The sequence below is a fragment of the Zalophus californianus genome, chromosome 5, assembly GCF_009762305.2.
Source record: "Zalophus californianus isolate mZalCal1 chromosome 5, mZalCal1.pri.v2, whole genome shotgun sequence".
NCBI lineage: Eukaryota > Metazoa > Chordata > Mammalia > Carnivora > Otariidae > Zalophus > Zalophus californianus.
The window spans coordinates 86,098,021-86,121,383 of NC_045599.1; the positions used below are offsets into that span (position 1 = coordinate 86,098,021).

The 23,363-nt window shown below is 39.4% G+C and overlaps 1 long non-coding RNA gene across 3 annotated transcripts in view; it reads left to right on the forward strand.

Annotated features, from left to right (window-relative positions):
* Window positions 1–23,363, forward strand: part of LOC113928857 — a 229,888-nt gene that overhangs the window by 21,681 nt on the left and 184,844 nt on the right. For 2 of the 3 annotated variants that reach the window (XR_003521984.2, XR_003521986.2), the window contains exons 2-3: window positions 3,666–3,852; window positions 4,934–5,059. This is a non-coding gene — a long non-coding RNA (uncharacterized LOC113928857). Of the gene's footprint in view, window positions 1–3,665; window positions 3,853–4,933; window positions 5,060–17,817; window positions 18,036–23,363 lie in introns of all 3 variants that reach the window. The other variant, XR_003521985.2, reaches the window with a different exon arrangement.

The following is a 23,363-nucleotide window of genomic DNA, read 5'->3' on the forward strand; positions in this document are numbered from 1 at the left end:
TTATCCTTGGGCTGCAAGGTTGGTTCAACATCCTCAAATCAATCAACGTGATACAATACATTAACAAAGGAAAGAACAAGAATCATATCCTCTCGATAGATGCAGAAAAAGCATTTGACAAAGTACAGCATCCTTTCTTGATCAAAACTCCTCAGAGTATAGGGATAGAGGGTACATACCTCAATATCATAAAAGCCATCTATGAAAAACCTACAGCAAATATCATTCTCAATGGGGAAAAGCTAAGAGCTTTCCCCCTAAGGTCAGGAGAACGGCAGGGATGTCCACTATCACCACTGCTATTCAACATAGTATTAGAAATCCTAGCCACAGCAATCAGACAACAAAATGAAATTAAAGGCATCCAAATCGGCAAAGAGGAAGTGAAACTCTCACTCTTTGCAGTTGATATGATACTTTATGTGGAAAACCCAAAAGACTCCACCCAAAACTGCTAGAACTCATACAGGAATTCAGTAAAGTGGCAGAATATAAAATCAATGCACAGAAATCAGTGGCATTCCTATGCACCAAGAACAAGACAGAAGAGAGACAACTTAAGGAGTCGATCCCATTTACAATTGCACCCAAAACCATGAGATACCTAGGAATAAATCTAACCAAAGAGGCAAAGGATCTGTACTCAGAAAACAATAAAATACTCATGAAAGAATTTGAGGAAGACACAAAGAAATGGAAAAACGTTCCATGCTCATGGATTGGAAGAACAAACATTGTGAAGATGTCAGTGCTACCTAGAGCAATCTACACATTCAATGCAATCCCCATCAAGATACCATCCCCATTTTTCAAAGAAATGGAACAAATAATCCTAAAATTTGTATGGAACTAGAAGAGACCCCAAATAGCCAGAGGAATGTTGAAAAAGAAAAGCAAAGCTGGCGGCATCACAATTCCGGACTTCCAGGTCTATCACAAAGCTGTCATCATCAAGACAGTATGGTACTGGCACAAAAACAGACACATAGATCAATGGAACAAAATAGAGAGCCCAGAAATGGACCCTCAACTCTATGGTCAACTCATCTTCGACAAAGCAGGAAAGAATGTCCAATGGCAAAAAGACAGTCTCTTCAACAAATGGTGTTGGGAAAATTGGACAGCCACATGCAGAAGAATGAAACTGGACCATTTCCTTACACCACACACAAAAATAGACTCCAAATGGTTGAAAGACCTAAATGTGAGACAGGGGTCGGTCCATCAAAATCCTAAAGGAGAACACAGGCAACAACCTCTTTGACCTCAGCCACAGCAACTTCTTCCTAGAAACATCACCGAAGTCAAGGTAAGTAAGAGCAAAAATGAACTATTGGGACTTCATCAAGATAAAAAGCTTTTGCACAGCAAAAGAAACAGTCCACAAAACCAAAAGACAGCCATCAGAATGGGAGAAAATACTTGCAAATGACATATCAGATAAAGGGCTAGTATCCAAAATCTATAAAGTACTTATCAAACGGGACACCCAAAGAACAAATAATCCAATCAAGAAGTGGGCAGACGACATGAACATTTTTCCAAAGAAGACATCCAAATGGCCAACAGACACATGAAAAAGTGCTCAACATCGCTCGGCATCAGGGAAATCCAAATCAAAACCTCAATGAGATACCACCTCACACCAGTCAGAATGGCTAAAATTAACAAGTCAGGAAACAACAGATGTTGGCGGGGATGTGGAGAAAGGGGAACCCTCCTACACTGTTGGTGGGAAGGCAAGCTGGTGCAGCCACTCTGGAAAACAGTATGGAGGTTCCTCAAACAGTTGAAAATAGAGCTACCATACGATCCAGCAATTGCACTACTGGGTATTTACCACATAGATACAAATGTAGGGATCCGAAGGGGTACGTGCACCCCAATGTTTATAGCAGCAATGTCCACAATAGCCAAACTGTGGAAAGAGCCACGATGTCCATCGACAGATGAATGGATAAAGAAGAGGTGGTATATATACACAATGCAATATTATGCAGCCATCAAAAGGAATGAGATCTTGCCATTTGCAATGACGTGGATGGAACTGGAGGGTGTTATGCTGAGTGAAATAAGTCAATCAGAGAAAGACGTGTATCATATGACCTCACTGATATGAGGAATTCTTAATCTCAGGAAACAAACTGAGGGTTGCTGGAGTGGTGGGGGTGTGGGAGGGATGGGGTGGCTGGGTGATAGACAGGAGGGTATGTGCTATGGTGAGCGCTGTGAATTGTGCAAGACTGTTGAATCACAGATCTGTACCTCTGAAACAAATAATGTAATACATGTTAAGAAAAAAAAAAAGATAGCAAAAAAAAAAAAACGGTATACTTACCATGTCACAGGGTCTATGCTAAGTACTTTATAGGAACTGGTATGCTTAATACTATCAACAACTCCATTATTATTAATGTGCCTGCTCTCAGTTCATTGCTTCTCTGGTCCTTGTGCAAGTTCGCCCAGCTAGCAAGTAAAGAGCTGGCATCTGGATCCAAGTAGTATGGATTCAGGGCCCATGCACCTAACCGCTACACCAAACTGCCTCTTACATGTAAACATAATGAATATATTGTGTTTCACAAGGTTACCAATTGTGTGATACAAAGCACCCTTTTTAGTCTTCACTTGGTGGTGACATATAAGCTATTATGTATGCATACTAGAACTCTGTGATTCCATTGCTTTTTACCCTATATCATATTTTATACTGCTCACATGATTCTATGATTCCTTATGTCTTCAATGGAAAGGTATTATTAAATCATTAGCTATCAGCCCCCCATATGTTAATTTCTCCACCTAAGTCATCTCTAGTTTTATTATGTAAATATATGTTTTGTGGGGAAGATTTCTGTGCATATATTACCCAGTTACAGGTTGCATGTAACTTTGAGAGTTTCCTCGAACTATACTTAGAATTAACCATATGACTCGGTCATCAATAGTAAAATTTCGAACACAGATAATATGCTAGTGTGACTTTTTGATACCTTATTATCATTTTGCACCTAGTATAATATAAAAAAAGTTAAATATTGAAAGGAATCAGAATGAAAGGGTAGAAACTGATTAATTAGAAATGATGGTTATTGGCAGGGGGGAAATGATCCCACCTTTTGCAAATGGATAATCTTGACTTCATCCTCAACTTTCTGGAATTGTTTACTTGAAAAGATAAAAGCTCCATGAGAATTTGGGCTTCCTCTGTGTTCTAATTCACATTGCTCTTTATGTTGGTTTCTGCACAAAAACTGAAGAAAATTTAAGCTATTAAGTCAATGATCTCTCATACTCTCAAAACAAAATAAAACTCCACAAAAAAATCGTTTTCAGTCCTATAATTTGGAGTTTTGCATAGCCTTTCTGGAAATGTACACTTTTTTTTCTCTAGTCCAAACCAAAATAATTTACTGGTTTGAAGAAAAATGATTGAATTCTAAACTTTACCATGGAAGATTGTAAATGAGTGAGCAGTTTTCCCACCTGACAGCCAAGCCAGCACAGTGTCTTCTAGTGTGTAACTTGGCTCTACAACTCATTATTGTTACCATCATTATATCTCCCATATGACAGCTTTAGTTTTCTGAAAAGGGTTTAATTGGTTAAAAAAAACTCCTGTCCATTTCCCAGGACCGTGATACCTGTTTTGTTCTTTCTTTCAGAGGGGAAGGATGAAAGTCAAAGCAAGAGTGCTCATGGACACCTTTTGAGGGCCCTGTGGAGTGGAGATGCCCCATTTGACCTTTCATTCCTCAACAGAAAGATTCCACAGAGATAATGTAGGGAGCTTACATGAGCGAGAGCTGAGTTCCTGAACTTAGTTATGTATGATTCAGAAACAGTTCTATGGTAAGTAGAGCATCTTGTTTGCAGTATTTTTTAATATAATTTTAAAGATCTCTGGGTAGCTGCATTTATTTTTTAATATGTATATACACGTGTCCAAACATGTGTTTATATATGAATATGAAGTGTGCGTTATGCATTAGTTTACGCTTCCATAAACAAAAAAAAAATGACAGAGGTGCTGCCTCCATCGTGGGTTACCTATGTACTGGTTATTTTGATTTTTTTCCTTAACGGTGCCCAAAGGATATTACTTTTATCCATTTTCACATGAATAAACCCATGTTAGTGATGTGAGGTTTTTCTTTTTTTTACATTTTGTCTTCTTTCAGTTAATTTTAACTTCATTATTAAGATGAATTGTAATGATGTTAAAACCCCAGAGGCAAACTGGCTTCATTTGATTTCTTCCGGTAGATGGAAAAAAAAAACTGTTAGCAGTTCCAATCTTCTGTGAAATGTGCCCTGTACTTTGTGCTTACATTTTTAATGTGCCGTTCAAAACAGAATTGATTTGGTTCTTTCTTTTAAAATATAAAATAATAAATATTTTATAAGAGAAAGGATCGTTTGTTTTTTTGGGGGGGGTATGAGCAACTGAAACAGTAAAAATAATCTCACCATAATAACCACTTAAAAACAAAACAATACTGTTTTTAGTTTGAGTTTCCAAAAAATATATGCGTCAGGATGCGGCTTGTTTGGTTCTATGCCATCTCAGGAAGAGAATTTTGTCTTGGCACTTCATGAAGTCTGTCCCCTGTTCAGGACTTCTGGTCTCCCAGACAAAAAGAGATACAAGTAACAAATTATGTCTGGAATTCACTCAAAGGAAAACATATTACAGATGTGTCAAGTATCATGATTTCTGGTGGAATATCAGGCACCCTTGTGAAAAAAAAATGATACATTTTCATGAATGATGTAGGCTTTTATAATGTAAACTTTATTTTATGCGAAGAAGGGGACCATTTTTTGCCAAGCTCCCTGTAGTCATCAGGATAGTCCCTGTATTACCTAGAACCTGCCTTGTCCATTAATTTATGTAAAAAAATTTATTGAACATTTTCTCTGTGTCTTGTAGGAGCTAAAAGCATGAATTAAACACAGACCCTGCGCTCAAGGAACTTCCAAGTCTAATGGCAGAGGTGAACCAGTGCATATCACTTATACTCATGGAAGACCAAGAAAAAAGGAAGAAGAAAAAGAAGTAAGTGCCACATGAAAGGAATATCAGTATTTATCATGGGATCTCTTAGGAAGGGAATCTGAGTTAAAGACTGTTTCTTCTTTGTGGAAGGCATCAAGTACAGGGAATGGGATGGTTTTTGCTTGGAAATTATTTTTCTGTGATGGAATTTAATCTCACCTGAATTTTTGAGAACAGAGGCATTTTTCAGTTGCTGCTGCTTCATCTTTTCTGTCTTGATAGGGCAGAGGCTTCTGTGAACTAAAGGGGCCCCTCACCCACCCTTTTGGTAACAAACCTGAGCCTGCCTTGCCAGCCTAATTATTAGCAAACTGCTCTTGCTAGATCAATGGGCATGCTTTCAAGTCTAATAAGAATGAAAAAAAGTGTTCAAAGCTGAGATATTTTTAGTCCTACAGACAGATTGATTTTCTATGAGATTCTGAATTACCTTAAAAACCTTCTTTTAAATTCTAGCTAACATTTCTGGTTTGAGACTCATGATGATGAAAGAATGTTTTCTTGGATACCCCTCCTTCTCCAGCTAGTTTCTCATTTCTCTGGGTTGGGAATTCATTCATGCTTTCTCAGTAAATGTAACATCCTGATGGTATCAGCTTTTGCTATATTTAAAAAAAATGGTAACTTGGTTGCTTAAAATTAAAAAAAAAGTTATTCATCATGATTCTGAAGACTGTCTCAATGTTCTGGGCTGTGATGGATCAGCTGGGGTAGGATGGCTGCATTCTCATGTTTGGAAACTCAGCTAAGAAACCCGTGAGGGTTGGGATCTCTCCATGTAGTTCCTCATTATTTGGAGGCAGTAGGGGTCCCAGAAGCAAGCAAAGGCAGGCCCCCATGTATGCTCTTGAAGTTTCTGCTTCTGGCAAGTTGGCTAATGTCCCATTAACTAAAGAAAGGCATAAGACCAAGCTCAGATTTCAAGAGTTGAAGAAAAAGACTGCATTTCTTGATAGGAAATGTGGCAAAGTTACATTGCAAAAGGCAAGGCATATGAGGAGGTGTGAACAAATTTGAGGCTCTTACTGCTACATTTTGCTATACCGGTTTACCCCGGTTCACTACACCAGTTTACCCCAGAGAGGTGAACAGGAGGTGAACTCACAAGAGGAAGCTATTTGGGCATAGACATTCTATAGTAGATCTTAAAGAGCTCCAACTGTAGATGGACTTCCCTGAATCTCCCCTTTATTGCAAGCTTCATCCTCCTGCAAGTCATTACCTCTTAGAGGTTTTGGAAACTGCACTAAACTAGATGTTGACAGAGGCACTCATGGCCAAGAGGGAGGCTCTAAAATGAGAGTGGAGCTTGTTAAAGAAAAAAAAATGGCACTGGACAAGATGAGCAGACAGAAGTTGATTTTATTTCAGTACTATTGCCAGCAATAGGGCAGAGAGCCCAGAACAAGTCTGGATACTTAGCTTCATGGACACAAAAGACGGAGGGTTTTAAACCCTGAGAGTGAGCTCGTGGAAAAGTACTAGAGGATGCTAAGAGAAGAGGTTGGTCAATAGAGGTGTTGAGCACATTTAGTTATTCCGGAATTTGCAGATGCTTTTTTTCCTTCTGGGATTAACCTACCTGTGTTTGCTAATTGACACCATGGAAGTTATATGGAAGAATAGACTCCTATTCTCCACAGGGATTGGGAGATAGGGGTGCTATCTTCCCCATTGTTTACATTTCAAAAATGATTCCTAGGTCCTTGAGAAAAACATTTCCTAAGTTGTGAAACTGGCAGGAGGCTGAGATTTACATATATTTCAAAGGGGCAGAGAAAGAATTTACAATGACAAGTTTTCTAAAATATCCTCTCTGAGAAAGGGAAGGTCAGGGGCCTGGAGTCAGGAATAAGCCTGTCTAAAGTATAGTCAAGCTGAGAGGGTCATGAAGACCATCTTGATCATGCTGTCCAGGAGCAAAACAATGTGTTGCTTACCTCTGCACAGGCCTGCCTGGCTAAACGTCCTCCTTGCTGTAATGACTGTCCAAGAGAAGAGAACATTTCAACCAATTTCATGTTTTAATAACTGTTCAGAAAGTTTATAAGGAATTTTAGGAAAAATCTATGTATAATTCTTTTGTTTGCTATTTTCTAATGAATAGTTGATATCATCATTGCCTGTCAGTGTCTCTCACCTGAGTGTCCCTCTGGTTCCCTCCTCTGGGGCCCTGACACGGTCATGTATCTATAGTGGTGTCATGTATGATATCTCCATTAAAGGCCAGGTAGCCGATATGCATTCTGTAGAACAGGAAACGAGGTCTAGAGACATTAGATGATTCACTCTAAGTTTCATAGATCAGTAAGTACAACCAAGATGGGATTTGGATCAAAGTGTGTCTGATTGTTAATACCTAGGCTCTGAGTACTCCTCGAACAAGCCAGTCTCAGAGGTAAAGCTGGTCCTGGGTTACTTGTGGGATACCCCACTATCTTAAATATCCTTTAATTTCCTGTTTACTTCTCATTTTCCCCTCATTATGACATCTGTCCTTCCAAAACACTTACCCTTGTCCCAGCTGGCTCTCTGACTTATTAAAACCAATTCTTAGGTAAGGTTTTGATGTCTACCTTGCAAAGGTGTTAGATTAAGGTGTCCTTTTAATTGGGAAATGAAATGTCGATAACCTATGAAGGAAAATTTAATCACCAATCAAGTGGGTGAGGGAAGCTTTGTTTTTGTTTGCTTTCTTTTTGTTTTTAAACTAGTAGAATGAAGAGGAGAGGGAAGAGAGTGCTCTGTCCAAGGTGCATGAAGACATAGGTCAGCATATCAAGCATTGTATGAAGGTATAGCCTTAATAACCTGGGACAGGTAGTTCTATTGGAAACATTCTCATGCTCTGAGAGGTTGCATTTCTGTCAACAGAAGAATATCATTTTTTTGAACTTGCTTGAAGTGAGATTTCTTAATTTTCTCAAGAGTAAAATTAATGTCTCAAGAGTATACTGTTTTCTTCTAGTAGAAGTTGATATCCCCTCTGGTCTTAATGCTGTTAGTAGCAAGGCTATTCTTAAAACCATCCCTGAAAAATAATGAGCCACCTGAACAGAAACTCTGATAGAACATTCCCTCTTAGAAATTCTGTTTTGTGCCATTCCTGTTTGGACCATACTATGCAATTAAGGGTTTTCTAGTTCCTGTGAGTAGTGGGAAGAATGCTCATTGGACAATGGATGTAAATATGACACTTGTGTATTTCAGGAATGGTGAAACTGAGCCTTAATTAGATAGGACAGGGAGGGAAACAAGGTCTTTCCCTCTTGTGATGCCCCCATATCTTATTTCTGAAATAAATAACCTGTAAATAATTGGCCTAGATATAGTGTAATAAAATGGTTCAGTTTTATAAATGGTGATGTGTAGGAAGCACTGTAGAACTCGTGACTTCTTTTCTAGGCTTTGGTTAAACCTTCGGAGGCATGGCTGCCCAGGAGGCGGAGATGTTTGTTCTACCCTAATTATCCCAATTGGAAAGTCTGTTTGGCCCGTCGGAAGGTGGCCAGATAATGAATGTGGACCTCACTGTTCTCAGCTTGGATTCAGAAACCTGCTTTTCAATGCCTTGTGGAAGGCAGTGGCTGGCTGACTACTGCCACGTTAGCCTCTCTGTAACCATGGGTGTAATTCCAAATCAAAGACCCCTGTTGTAAGCACTGTCAATCTGGCATCTTCCAAGATTAAAAAAAAAAAAAAGAATCATCCCATTTGTGAAGATTCTGGTTGTAATGAGCTGCAAATCATTGGAGAGCTTTCCTTTGGGAAGCTCAGAAGACAGAGAAGCTCAGAAGATGCTATTTTTAGAGTTCCAAATAGGTTTATCTCAGTCAGCATCTAGGCTGTAGTAACCAAATTTTGATTAGAAATGCTCCACAGGAGGAAAAAAGTGGCATTCACTGATCTTTGGACACTTTAGAACTCAAATTCTATATCTTTTTTTAAGTTTTACTTTATTATGTTATGTTAATCACCGTACATTACATCATTAGTTTTTGATGTAGTGTTCCATGATTCATTGTTTGTGTATAACACCCAGTGCTCCATTCCATACGTGCCCTCTTTAATACCCATCACCAGGCTAACCCATCCCCCCCTTCCCTCTAGAACCCTCAGTTTATTTCTCAGAGTCCATAGTCTCTCATGGTTCGTCTCCCCCTCCGATTCCCCCCCCTTCATTTTTCCCTTCCTACTATCTTCTTTTTTTTTTTTTTAATGTATATTATTTGTTGCAGAGGTACAGTTCTGTGATTCAATAGTCTTACTCAAATTCTGTATCTTGAAAGCTGCCGAATCCTTTCTAAATGGCCTTTGTGAGGGTATCACCAGGCAAAGGGAAATGAGGCAGGCACTCGTAAGTTATTATTTCTAGAAAATGTCTGTTCACATAATCCTGTTTGGTCAGGGTACATATCTCAGACTCTCAGCACTCCATGGCAGGCAGGGCAATAAAGCATTAACTCGTGGACAGGAGATTTGCTTCTTGCCTGATTACTTCAAAATAGTGAGTTGTAGGGAGCTGTTGCTGTGTCCAGTATGAATTAACTCCTGCTTTGGCGGGTGTGTGGAGGTACAGAAAGTGGTATGAAATTGTGCTCTACAAAACCCCGGGCATACTGGCTGGGACTAAGTGTGTGGCTTAAACAGCAATGTATTATTCTTAATAAGTTTGGAGACCCTCCCCAAGTCCCCAACTTAATTGGTGATTGTTCTATAGACCATCATAACAACAGGGGAGGGAGTTTCGCTGAAGAACCAAATAGTTAACCTGCCAACACATTTGTTTTACATTAGCCTCTAAGAGTTTTTCCCATCTTACACAATCCATCCAAGCGAAGGAAAGAACAATATAATTGATGGGCTCAGAATTGTAATCAGATCAGTAAACTGCCTGATTTACTGATGCTGTGCGTCAAACAGTCACATGCTAGGTAAAGGGAGGGTGGGAAATGTGGGTGTTGACTAACTACAAATGCTGTTTGCCAGTAGAAACAACCATTGTAACCTGTTTTTCATTGCCCTTTATTGCATGTAGTTTAATGTGTGTGTCTTCTGCATTAATGGATAAAGATACTTAGCTGGATGTGGGCAGTTTGTAGGAGGGATTAGAGGGAAAATCTAAAGCTTGGGGTGTAATTAGGTATTTGACCTAAAGAGAAAGGAAGCTCAGGAAGGAGAAAGAGTTCAGTTAGGATTTCCAAGTTAAAGGAGAATCCATTTCTGAGGCAGTGGCTCTTTGTAGCTGGCATATTTTTGCTGTGATCCATACAATAGGAAACAAGCAAGGATAGGGCTTCCTTCCAATCCCTGTCTTTCTTCCACACCTGCATCCACCCACTGATGTGCAAATACAGTACTTCTACAGTGGTATAGACAGTGCACCTCTGTATCTAACCTAATATTTAACCAGAGAAATGGTTTTATTTTGTAAGATACAGGCTACATGATTCACCGTGATCCAGTTCTATTTTCTATCAAAGTAGGTCCCTTTGGGAAAGATATACTAAGAAAATTGTGTTCTGCGTTCCTATGCAGACTTTTTAGTGACAGTTAATTTTACCCATGAGGCTTATTTTGTGAATATGTTTTTGTATACAAACAATCTCTAAATGTACCGGATTTAGTGTGACCGAGATAAATGACTTTCATCTCCAAAAAACAGACTTTCGTGATACAAAGCATTCTGTTGGGGTTGATATCTTTTAAATCACGTTTATTACTTCAAGGACTCCATATACGCTCTCTTTCGGATAACTTTTTGTTTCTCCACTGGGAGGCTTATCCGTATTTACATCCCTGTGACAGATTTTCCTACACTTCTTGAAAATAGGGGGTCTGTCTTCTTATCCCATGTCACTTCTTCATCTGTTCCCTTAAATCCATCTCCTTCCTCATCCAGACAGGTATGGTTCCATTTACTAACATTTCTCTCTCCCACCTCATTAATCTGTCTTCTGTGCTGACTCTTTCCCCCTCACGTTTTAAGAAACTCAAATGTCTCCCATTTTCAAATTACCTTGCCTTGACACTGTGTCTCCCATCTGAAGTAGCCTCTCAACTCTTGTCTCATGTAAATGTCTTTTACTCTCTTCTTATAATATTAACTGTATGCTAGTCCATCATTTACCATTCATTCCTCAGTTTGCTGTGATTGGCTTTCAACCTCCCACACTCTGGAAACTGCTCTTGGAGATTATTAACTATCATCTCATTGCCAGTTCCAGTGAGTGTGTTCCCTTTGCAGCTTCCAGGCTTCTCTGCGCACGCTTGCCTACTCTGTGCTCGGTGTTGGTAACACCATCTTCTTCCAGTTGGCCTCCCTGTCTGTGACCATTCATGCTCTTCCTCATTGTTCAGGAGTTGGTGAACCCCAGGCTTCTGTCTTCTGCCCACTGTCCTTGTTTCACACGGTGTCTTTTAGTGGTTCTATTGGACTCCAGCCTTTACCTTATTGCCTCCCAGTTCTTATCTTTAGGTTATACTTTTCTTCAGGTTTCTCCAGGTAAGCTTGTTGGATATTTGGGACATTCAGATGTCCTGCACACTCCTCAAACTCATTAAGTTCCAAATTAAACATCATTTTCCCCCACCAGAATTTAGACTCACTCTTCCACCAGAATTTTTTTTTCCAGAAATTCAAAAGTACCTAAATTTATAAAGAATAATTTAACAATTGCTAGTGTACATGAGTGGCAGAAAGATAGAGGTAGGACCAGGTTCAGGGACAGGACAATGTTCTCCCTGCTTTCAGCTTTATGTAAGAAGGCTAGATTGTGTTTTCTCTTACACCAAATCAGGCGCTACTACTCCTGAGTCTGGATAAATATTAAAACTCTAGCCTTTGATTAAGGAGTATCTTACCCAGTCTCTCCTCTGTCCTAGCCTTCTCTTATCCCCTTCCCCAAATCTTACCTCAAACTTCCTGAACAAAAGTCTTGTTTCCTGGAGATTTTTTTAAAAATTAAAATATAGATACCCAGAAATTCTTTGTATCTGAAGGGTATGTATATGGAGTGGAGTATAGAGAGTTATTCTTTTTTTCCTTTTCATTAATGTTTAATTTTTAAAAATGTGATACCTGTATATGGCTCAGGATCTAGACAGCCTGGATTATTCTTGCACCTGCTTTGTCTGCAGTTGCCAGTTTACACGAAAGTATTGGCAGGTACCCAGTGAATCACTGAGTTCCAGACAAACCCCTCCTTGTACCCACTATGTAGTACTTTCCTACATTCTTGTGGGAATCAGAACTAATTTTCAATTAGTAATCAGAGTAATTAATAACTGGCATGAAGTAGCCTATAAGCATGAAGAGCAAAAAATGACTAGCAGCAGCCATAACTTTGAAATAATAATGAGTAATCCATTAATTTTACTTGTTAAAATCAACTTTATTGAAGAAGCATTTATATCCAATGAAATGAGCCACTTTAAGTATTGAGTTTTATGAGTTTTGAACTCACTCAATCACCATGCTAATCAAAATAAGGAACATATTTACCACACCCCAAATTTCCCTCATGCTCCTTATCAGTTTGCCAGGGCTATTGTAACAAGCACTTCAAACTGGGTGGCTTAAGCAACAGAAATTTGTTGTCTCAGATCTGGAGGCTGGAAGTCTGAGATAAGGGTTGGAAGAGTTGATTCCTTCTGAGGGCTCTGAGGAAGAATCTAATCCATGTCCCTCTCTTAGTTTCTTTTGGCTTGCTGGCAGTCACTGGTGTCCCTTGGCCTGTAGATGTGTCACCTACTCTCTGCAGTCTTCACAGGGCATTCTCCCTCTGGGCCTGTCTCTCGGTCCTAGTTTCCCTGTTTTATAATTCACAGGTCATATTGGATTAGACCTTTCCCTAAAGGTCTTATCTTAACTTGACTACATTTGTAAAGATCCTATTTTCAAATAAGGTCACATTCTGAGGCACTGGGGGGTTAAGACTTAAACATATCTTCTACTATCACCCCCCTTTTTCTGAGAGCATTCCCTAATACACCACGTGAAAAAGGATCCCTGTTCAATCTCTTCTTCTAGGAACCTGTCTCTTGGGTGGATTATATGGCCCAGCAAGTTCAGTGGTGCTACAGGGGCATATGGATGCTCTTCACAGTGTCTAGAAAGCCCCCACAGGAGAGTCACAGTGCAGACCTCTAAGATTCTGGGGAACGTGCTGTGTTCTGGGGAAGAATATGACTTACTGTTTGAAAAGCAGCTTGTGGTATGCTACTGTGCCCTCGTAGAGATTAAAAGTCTGACGAAGGAACCTTATGTGAATACGCCACCAGAGATGCCCATCGTGATCAGGGTGTTAACAGATTTTCTAAGGTGATAATGCCAGGCAGGTGCATCAGGAATCCTTTTATGATAGAGACGTTCGCGCAGTTTCAGGAGACACAAGTAAATCGCATGAACAGGTGGTTCAAATTCCTGTCACTGCTCTCAAAAAAATTTATGGTTTCTGTGAAGTTTCCTTCAACAACCGACAGAGCTCAATATGTTACTGCTAGGCAAGAGTGAGTCACCACTACATTACAGCCTTCTCAGACATGGTCATGAAAGATGGTTATGAAGGGACATTTCCCCAGTGGGCAGAACTGCAAGCATGCACTTGGATGTTTGTGCTTTATGAGTGAGGAATTCGTCTAAGGTATGGATATACATGGTCAATTGTTTGGTTATTTAGGGATGTTGAAAGAATAAGATTAGAAGGCCAGAAATGAAGAAGTTTGAGGAAGAGACACGTGGTTAGGCTGATGATAATAGGCACAGAAATTGAGAATTTTTATGTCTCACATCCTACCAGCATCTACCTCAGAGAGTCACTACGTATCAGCTGTGTAGGGTGACTCATTTTGCAGATGTTAGCCAGTCTTTCTCCTTGGTTATTCCCCTACTTATACACTGGGTCTGTGAACAGAGTGGTGATCATGGCGGGCATAGAGGCTGCCTGTCACTAACGCTGAGGATTTCTGGCTGCCCTCCTGCTAGCCCAGATCGACTGAGACCAACTCCTTGACTTGATATCATCCCTCAGAGAGACCAGATAACCATTTAGCGGCTGGCTGATTATATCAGATCCATTTCAACCCTGGAATTGTCAACCATTATCCCATAACTCAGCTATGGATTTGCTTTCATAACCTGTAGTGCCTCTGCCAACACTACCCTTTAAGGGTTTTTAATGCCTGACTCACCACAGGAAACTTTCTCATAAAGAAGGTATGACTCTGGGTGCATGACCACCCATGTGATCCACTGCTACTACCTTATCCACGTCATGTGGAAAAACTTGCCTAGTAGGATGATAGAAGGGCTTATTAAAAGTTCAGTTAAGGTACGAGCTAGAGTATCATTCTCCACAAGGTACAGGATCTATTCACAAGGTTGAAGTTTATACATTGAACTAATGACCATTGTATCATGCTATGTACTCAATAGCTAAACTACCTGGATTTGGGAACCGTGTGGAAGTAGGATTGGCTCTCTCACTAGCTCTTCTAGGGAGCCACTTGTGAAATTGTGTTTATCATCTGTGCAATCTTAGAATATGCTAGATTAAAAGTCCTCATTCTCAGGACTGGTAAAGTGATGCTTTCACCAAGGGATATGGTAACAGATCCATTGAGCTTGAAGCTGTGACTTCCATTTGAACATTTTGGGCTCTTTGTGCTACTGAACCAGCAAAAAAAGGAATTACCATACTAGTTGGGGAAATTCACTTTAAGTTTCGTTAACTTTATTCTTGTATCCCAGTGAAGATCTAGGGTGATGGCTGTACTAATAGGACAGAAAGGAGTATATCTAAAATTCAGGGAGCTCATCACCTTTTGATACCTTTAAACTCTGTGCTAATCATATATTGAAAATGGTAGCAACCATAGCCCAACAAGGATAAAGCATCTGAGGATGTGATGCCTTAGGGTTGGAAGGTCTGGATCACCCTGCCAGGCAAGTAAATTAGACGAACTTAAGCACTGATTAAGGGTAAGGCAATCCAGAATAAGTAATGAAATAAATAATTGTGCATACACTCTTATTTGGTGCTCTGATTTTTGGTTGAACATAGACGAAGACTCTTAGGAATTGATGAAACCTATAGAGGGTCAGGGTAATGGAATTTCTCTTAATTCTTCTCCTTCTCCCACTCATATTCTTCTTTTGTTACTTTTTGTGAACTTTTCTTTTAGGTTTTATTCTAGTCTGCATTTATTGCCAGCTCCTTATTTCAGGGTTGGCATATTATTCGGAAAGCACTCTGAATCTTTGTAAATGTTTTAACTTAGGAAATATATAAAGCATATAGAAAAGTATAGGGAATAATATTGCAGGCATCCATTACATCCACCAAATAAAATATAGATACAATTGAAGCCATTTCTTAATGCTTCGCAGACCCGCTCTGCTCCCCCTTCAGAGACAACCACCACACTAAAGCTGATGTATATGTATTTCTATGTGCTGGAATTCATAAATAATACATAACTACATATTTTAAAATTAAATAAATTATATCACATGGTATATAGTTTTATGTGTAACTTATTTTTTATTTAATATATTTTTGAGATTTATTTTCGTTGATTAGGCTTGATTTTTTTTTCAAGTCCAGAAGTTGGTTTTGTTTCATTTTGTCATTTTGTGTTGTTTTCTCACCATTATTTTAATTATCCCTGTTCTAAGACCATGAACTCTTTGTATAACTCTAGAACGTTCCATTCTCATTAGCAGAGCTCTAGTAATTCTGGAATATAAGAGACACACTCTATTCCAGCCTAAGATATGTGTAACAGAACAAATGACTGCCACTGAAGGGTGACTTGTTTTCTCTCCATTGCAGTATTCTGGTGCTGGTTTCAGGAAAGCTGTCTTGGATTTCAGTTTTGCAAGAGAAAAAATTCCAGGTTGAGACCCAGAAAATTTAACAGAAGTTATTGACTCTCTTACCCAGTTGTTTACCAATAATTATTGAGAATAAATTAGTTCTCACTTTTGTTCTCTTTTCCAACAGAATGCCATTCTCATTGCTCGAAAATATATTGTGTTTGGAAGCAATAAAAAAAAAAAAGAGCAAAGAATGAATAAGGCTTCGGTGGGTAGCTGGGAAATAACTCTAAAATTCTTACAGAGAGCTACCACAGTAACTGAAAAGGATCAATAAACCCACAAGTAACATCAAACAACAGCACCTCTGTTAAACATAACAGCTATACCATGGAGCTACTGTGCTAAATCCTTTCTTTCCTCTTAAAAAAAAGTGTTAAAACAGAGTTTTAGAAGTCTAACAAAGTCTTTATAAACACACCTACTCTCCAGAAATTTAAGATCCACGTCAATTTTTGAAGTTTTTATTTTTCCTCCCTTAGTACCAAGAGCCTTCTCTATACCTGCTCTCATGATTGTTAGTAGCCTTCCCAAGAATGGTCTGTACTGGGGCCCTCAGGGCAAGTGGTGGCTGGTAATATTAGCTCTAGTTTATAGCTCACTGCCCTTCTAATAGATATGGCCAGGCATTATCAGATACTCTCAGTTCTATCAAGTCACATAGCAGTGAACAATAGAAGCCAGGAGGGATTTGGATGTAAAAAAAAAAAAAGGTAGTATAAGAGCACCTAGTTGAATTTTATGGAGCTCTGCTTGCTTATTTTGGTTTGATGACAAGAAAAACATTCTGGACTTTGAATGAATTGGTTGCTGGGTGTTGGAACATTGTCAGTTCCCCATAAAAACTGTATTCACCTTGTCCTTTAAGTGTGGAGGGGTCAGATATCCTGCATTTTTTAGTTCATAGATCTCCAGATTGAGAGCTGCTGCATACAAAGATCTTTATTTGAACACGATGTAAATCATGAAATCCTTTCCATATTGACTTCTTTCACTTAGTAATATGCATTTAAGCTTCTTCCATGTCTTTTCATGGCTTGATAGCTCATTTCCTTTTAGCACTGAATAATAATATTCCATTGTCTGGATGCAACACAGTTTATTTATTCATCCACCTACTGAAGGACATCTTAGGTGCTTCCAAGGTTAGGCAATTATGAAGAAAGCTGCTATAAACATCTGTGTGCAGGTTTTAGTGTGGACATAAATTTTCATTTCCTTTGGATAAGTACCAAGGAGTGCAATTGCTGGATCTTATTGTAAGGGTATATTTAGTTTTGTTAGAAACCACCAAACTCTCTTCCAAAGTGACTGTACCATTCCCATCAACAGTGAATGAGAGTTCCATTTGCCCTACATCCTACATACAGCATTTTGTGTTGCCAGTGTTCTGGATTTTGGCCATTTTAATAGGTATATAGTTGTAGCTCATTGTTGTTTTAATTTGCATTTCCCTGAAGACATATGATGTGTGGAACTTCTTTTCATATGCTTATTTTCCATCTGTATATATTTTTTTAACTATATTTTTATTTTGAAAGGAATCCTCATATTTAAAAACTGACCTATGCATATTTAAAAGTACTGACATAGACAGTACTACTAGATATTAGAATTAGTGACCACGTTTCAGTTACTTGTGCTAGTGTTAGAGGGAGGAGACCAACAATGGATCTGGGAGACAGTTCATCATGTACCCAGGACATGCCCAGTATTCATGCCAGTAGTAGGATGCAGGTTTAGTGTTCCTTCATCCCTCTTGGGACTGGTCTCCTGGTTATAAGAGGAAAGGGATAGAAATCCTGCTAATACAACAGTGGAAGAACACTCTGCAAAAGACTGTAACTATTAACATGACACATGCTTGTTTTTGCCATAGAAAATTTCACTCTGAAGTTGCTAAATACTCCATCAATGATGTATATGAAAGGTCTACCCTTGGCCCTCAGAGCTCAATGTTAAGAGCTTGGATCCTGGCTGTGATGCTAGTCGAACTTGGGGAGCAGAAAATGCACATGGAGACTGGAGAGGGAGAAAGACTAGGAAGAAGCAGAGATGGATTAATTCCCAACTGAGATTGAATTTAATGACTGAAAGGTAATTTGACTGGAAAAGTAAAGAAATTTTTGCAATAACATCTGAACTCTCAGATTTTATCATCAATTTAGTAGTGTGATAGATTGTTTTTGAAATGTTAACTTCTGTTTGTCTTCCCTTTCAAGCAGCCTATACACATTGCCACAGGGAAGAAATGCAGAGAAGAAAGCCCATCGATTTTAAGTCTCTTTCTGGATTATATGTTCAGGAATCCTTGGGCTTCAGGGTAACATGGACACAAATATTCTCAATAAATAATCTTGCACTAGAGAACCCAAAGTTTAAGGAATGTGGGTCTTCGCTTGGAGATTTAAAAGTCGTTTCCCACTCTATCTCAAGGGAAACTGGTGAGATAAGAGACCTGGGCGGGTCCCAAGGAGGTGAGCTGCCCGTCATTAGTGCCATTCATCCAGCATATCTGGGTAGCCTTCCCCCTTCCCCACCCGGCCACTTTAGGATCTGTGGTAGAATTGCATTTCTCAATGCTCTTCAGACTGGGTGTAGCCATATGACTTAGAGTGACAAATACAGCGTGGGTGAGAGTGATATGTGTAGCTTTAAGAGCTGTGGTGTGACTCACTACCTTCCTCTCCCACTGTGGTGGTTTTTACGGAAGCACTTGTTGAGATGAAGCCTTCAGTGGACTGAGTCCCTCGGTGAGCACAAGGAACAGGGCTTGTCCAACAACCTGCACTGGACGCAACACGAGAAGTTAACTTCTCTGGTGTTAAGCAATTGAGGTTTGGAGGCCTGTGTGTGTGTGTGTGTGTGTGTGTGTGTGTGTGTGTGTGTGTGTGTGTTTAGTGGGTGTAAAAATAGAGCCCTAATGTTGCCGTCAGAAGTCTAGTTGCCGAAGTGCTTAGATTCTTTTTTTTTTTTTTTTAAAGATTTTATTTTTTATTTGAGTGAGAGAGCACGTGAGAGGGAAGAGGGTCAGAGGGAGAAGCAGACTCCCTGCTGAGCTGGGAGCCCGATGCGGGACTCGATCCCGGGACTCCAGGATCATGACCTGAGCTGAAGGCAGTCGCTTAACCAATTGAGCCACCCAGGCGCCCCCGAAGTGCTTAGATTCTGAGGTGACATTTCCTGGGTTGGAAACCCTGCTCTGTCACTGATTAGCTAGGCATTCTTGAGCAAGTTATTGGCCTTTCCGTGCCTCTATTTCCTCATCTGTAAAGTGGGAGTAATAATGATCCTGTGCACAGGGTTGTTGAAGATTAAATAAGTTAATATTTGTAAGAGGAGTTGGGGGCACATCAGTAACATAGAAATGTTAGCTTTGTTTCTTCTCTCTCTCTCTCTCTCCCCCCATCCCTCAGGTCAGGCCTTCCCTAAGAGATAATCTGTGACAAAGAAACGAGCAAAATGTTAATCTCCAAGGAGTTGAAATAGCAGCTTAATTCATTTGAAGTTTCAAAAAAGTATCAAAGAGGAGCCTTGCTGAACATAATAGAATGCCTCTTTTAATCATATATGCTTAACTGCACTTACTGAATTATTGTCTGTTCCTGTGAAGCAACGAGGCATTTACTGTTACCCCACTTCTATAGCACTGGTCTCATGCAAGAGTTCACCTCCCCCAGTCATGCTCTTCCCTACCCCCTTCCCTGGGAAAGGGGCCACCAAACATTCAGGAAGAGAGCTAACTAACTTTGAGACTGTTTCATCTTCATACCTGCAGTGAATCGAAAAGCCCCCCAGGCTATCTGGGTGAGTGCTGTGGGTTTTAAAGCAATCTTTTAATATATTCACTTGATTTTTAAAGACAAAAACCTCCCTGGAACATTTAACCATGGACACCACTTTTGCTCTTCTGAGTGACTGCTCCCTGAACTTCTCTGAAGCTGGTGTTAGAGGTGGTTGGGATATATTTCCAAAGATTCAAGTTCTGTGCTGGACCATTAAGCCTTTGAGGTCCAAGAAAAACCACAAAGGATTGTCAGTGTCAGGACTGAGGGAGAAACAAGCTTTGAAATATAGGAGAGGATAAAAAGCAAAACCTCTGCAGGTATGTCATTCCCAATCAGATAAAAATACAAACCAAATGGATAGTAAAGGTGAGCTTTGCAAAGCTGCTGCCCATGGGGTAGAAAAGTTTGGGAGGAGAGGGTCAGAGAAAGGGGGGATAAAAACCCCTCCTGGCACATTTAAACCTAAAACCTGCTGTTTAATTATACTATTACCACAAAAATTCTTTCGAGTCTGTGGAGGTAACCGAAAAGGAACAAAATGACAAAGTGCACGGGTAGGCATTTTATAGGATTCTGGACATGCAAACCCTGTTCCGTTTAGAAAGTCTCTCAAAATCCTCAGTTCTCAATCACAGGTTTCATCTGCATGGCTCATCAAAAGATCACAAATTTCAGTTTTACCTCCAGGATGCTGACGAGAACATTTAACCAGAAAGAAGGTCACTGGTAAAATGATTCAGGGTTTATTAGATTCTTAAGGTTGTTTTCCAGGGATATTTATAAGAGAAATGTAATTTTGGAAAGAAAAATACGTTGTGAATTGATGGCAATTCTTTCTGGCCACAGGTCTTTATTAAGGCAAAGCATTGCAGCCACACAGAAGAATTTGAGTCTCAGCTTTAACTTTTTCTCACATAAAAATGCGCCAACCACGGTATTCTGTAGAAGGACCTGGAGTTTTTAATGCCTTTAGTTTTGTGGTTTCCTGATTTACATGGGGCATTGTGCATAAATATGCAGCGCCCCACTTCCTTGATGAAAATAGGCTTTCCTATTTTATGGGCCTGCATACATTGTACTGAATTTCTCCACAAGGGACAAAATTTATGTTGAAAGCTGATCCAAGGAAAATTGACTTGAAAGGATTTCTCCAAAAGTAGCAAAAGTGCTTACTTTGATCATAGTTCCTGGTAGCTGAGCCGAGTAGATAAGATCATAAGACATATATATTGTCAATAATATGAACACTCTTCAATCAATCAATTTACAAAAAAAATCAATTTAGGAAATTATAGATCACAGAGAACACTATTCATTTATCATGATTTTTTTATATAGAATTTTCTATTTGCCTCCACTCAAGAGATTTGTCATGGTTCAGAACATCTTCACAAACATACTTTAGGAGCCTACCTACAAATTTTCCATAGTCTCAGCCTTGCTTTCTAAGTATGGTCATATTAAACACACATCTTTTATAATGGGGTCTTGTCAAGACCATACATGATTCGATTTGCCCTACTGCCTGTTTTGTCCAGCCCTTACCATAATTCCTTTGCTAAGCTATTGTTTAGTCCCTTGGTAGAAGGTTTTTTTGTTTTTGTTTTTTTTAAAGATTTTATTTATTTATTTGACAGAGAGAGACACAGCAAGAGAGGGAACACAAGCAGGGGGAGTGGGAGAGGGAGAAGCAGGCTTCCCGCAGAGTAGGGAGCCTGACACGGGGCTTGATCCCAGGACCCTGGGATCGCCTTGGTAGAAGTTATATATCATACCTCCTTCCCTCTCATCATCATCCTTCCTTTCTTGTTTGCTCTCTTCCTCCTCCTCTTCTTCATCCATCTCCTTCTCCTTTAGTGCTGCTATTGAATGACTTCTAACACAATAAAATTCTGGGCTAAGAAACTTCCATCATTTCAAGTCTCCATGCAGACTTGTGATATAGCAGCAATGTTTGATATGGAGGCTATTAGAATAGATTTATTCATCAAACAAGAGCTGTAGGCAAGTGTCTGAGGTCAGTAGCATTGGGAAACATAAAGCACACCATCTGCATCCAAAGAATTTACAGACCAGTAGGTCATAAAGACAAGATAGTAGGAAAGTAGGGTAAATCGCTCAAAATTCTTCATGACTTTCTCCCTTGTAAAGAATGACCTCACCCCACTCATACCCACAAGTGACAAGAGTTTAAGGGTTTCAACTTTTTTGTGTTTTTTTTTTTTGCCATTTGAAATTTGTTATAAACAGAAATTATCTTTCAGCAAGTAGGAATTTATATTAAAATCATTCTATTCATAATGCATTAAAGATTTAAAATATAATTTTCCTAAACCATGCAGGCAGAAATGTTAAAAATCAGATATGCAATGCTATGAAAATACTATTTGAGCACAGACATCACCATGGAGGACTAGTGCGCATGACTGTGACAGTTCTCATTTGATCAGAGTTGACTGTAGTTGCTATAAGTTGGGTCTGTGTGTTGCAACCAGAGCAACACTTTAAAAACCAATTGTATTTCCTGCTTTTCATACTGAATTTATTGTTTGAGCAAACTGACCTGTTGAAAGGGTCAGGGTGGCTACATGGTATGTGTAAACCAGCTCCAGACCCACAGTGAGATGTGGGCACATGGCCCTTAACTTGACCCCATGTAACTTTGACTCCACTTCTGATTTCCTTTTGGTTCTTGGAGGTTGTTGGAATTTTTTCATGGTACTCTGTGATGGTGGAACAACTCAGAATATACTTGCCATAGTAAGATAGTTTTTCTTAACAAACTCACTTTTGCAACACAGTATTTTTTGCCATCTGCTTAAGGAACCTGTTTTTTTTTTTTTAAGGATAAACTCTTTACCCTGGTTTTCAGGGCTTTTTTGTAACCATATGTGGTGAATATGTGGGAGAGGAGTTAGATACTCAGCATTCATTCTCACGTACTTTTCTGCCTTATCCTGTGTGGCAAAGGCTACAAGCCTGAGAAGTACACCTTCTAGACTACTTTGTCTCTAGTGTTTTGGATAGATTGACCTTTTGCCTTGTAGACACACTTATACAAGATTTGGAAAAAAAGGCAAAAGCTATGTGATTCTTACTTTCATAGTAGACTAGGGCTTTACAGAGATGAGTTTTATAATGACCTCTGTTTTCCTTTGCTATTTACCTGCCACAGGTGTGTGGAGCAACTATGAAGTGTTACTGGTTTTCTGCAGGTTCCTAACCTCTAGACATGGGTTTCTGACTTTGTCTAGGCCTTTCTGTGGTTCATAAGCACCTAATTTCCTGTATTGTATCCTTTTCTGTTTAAAAATACATGGAATGGCTTCTCTTTTTCTTTTTTTCTTTTTCTGGCTTCTCTTCTTCTAACTGAACCCTGACTATGTAATATAAACTCTCCTCTAATAAAGATGGCTAAAAAAGGCAAAACAGGGACTAATGCCATGCTTTAATGCATTCCCTCGTCTCTCTGTTTCTTTCACCTATTCAAATCCATCTGTGTCTGCCTCCATGCAATATTTCCTGCTCCTGAGCCCCACTAAATCCACATTTCTTAATTCTTTCAGTGGTGCACCCTATAATGTGTTTATCAGTTTCAGCTTTAATCCTCTTTTGTATTGCTATTTTAAAAATCATT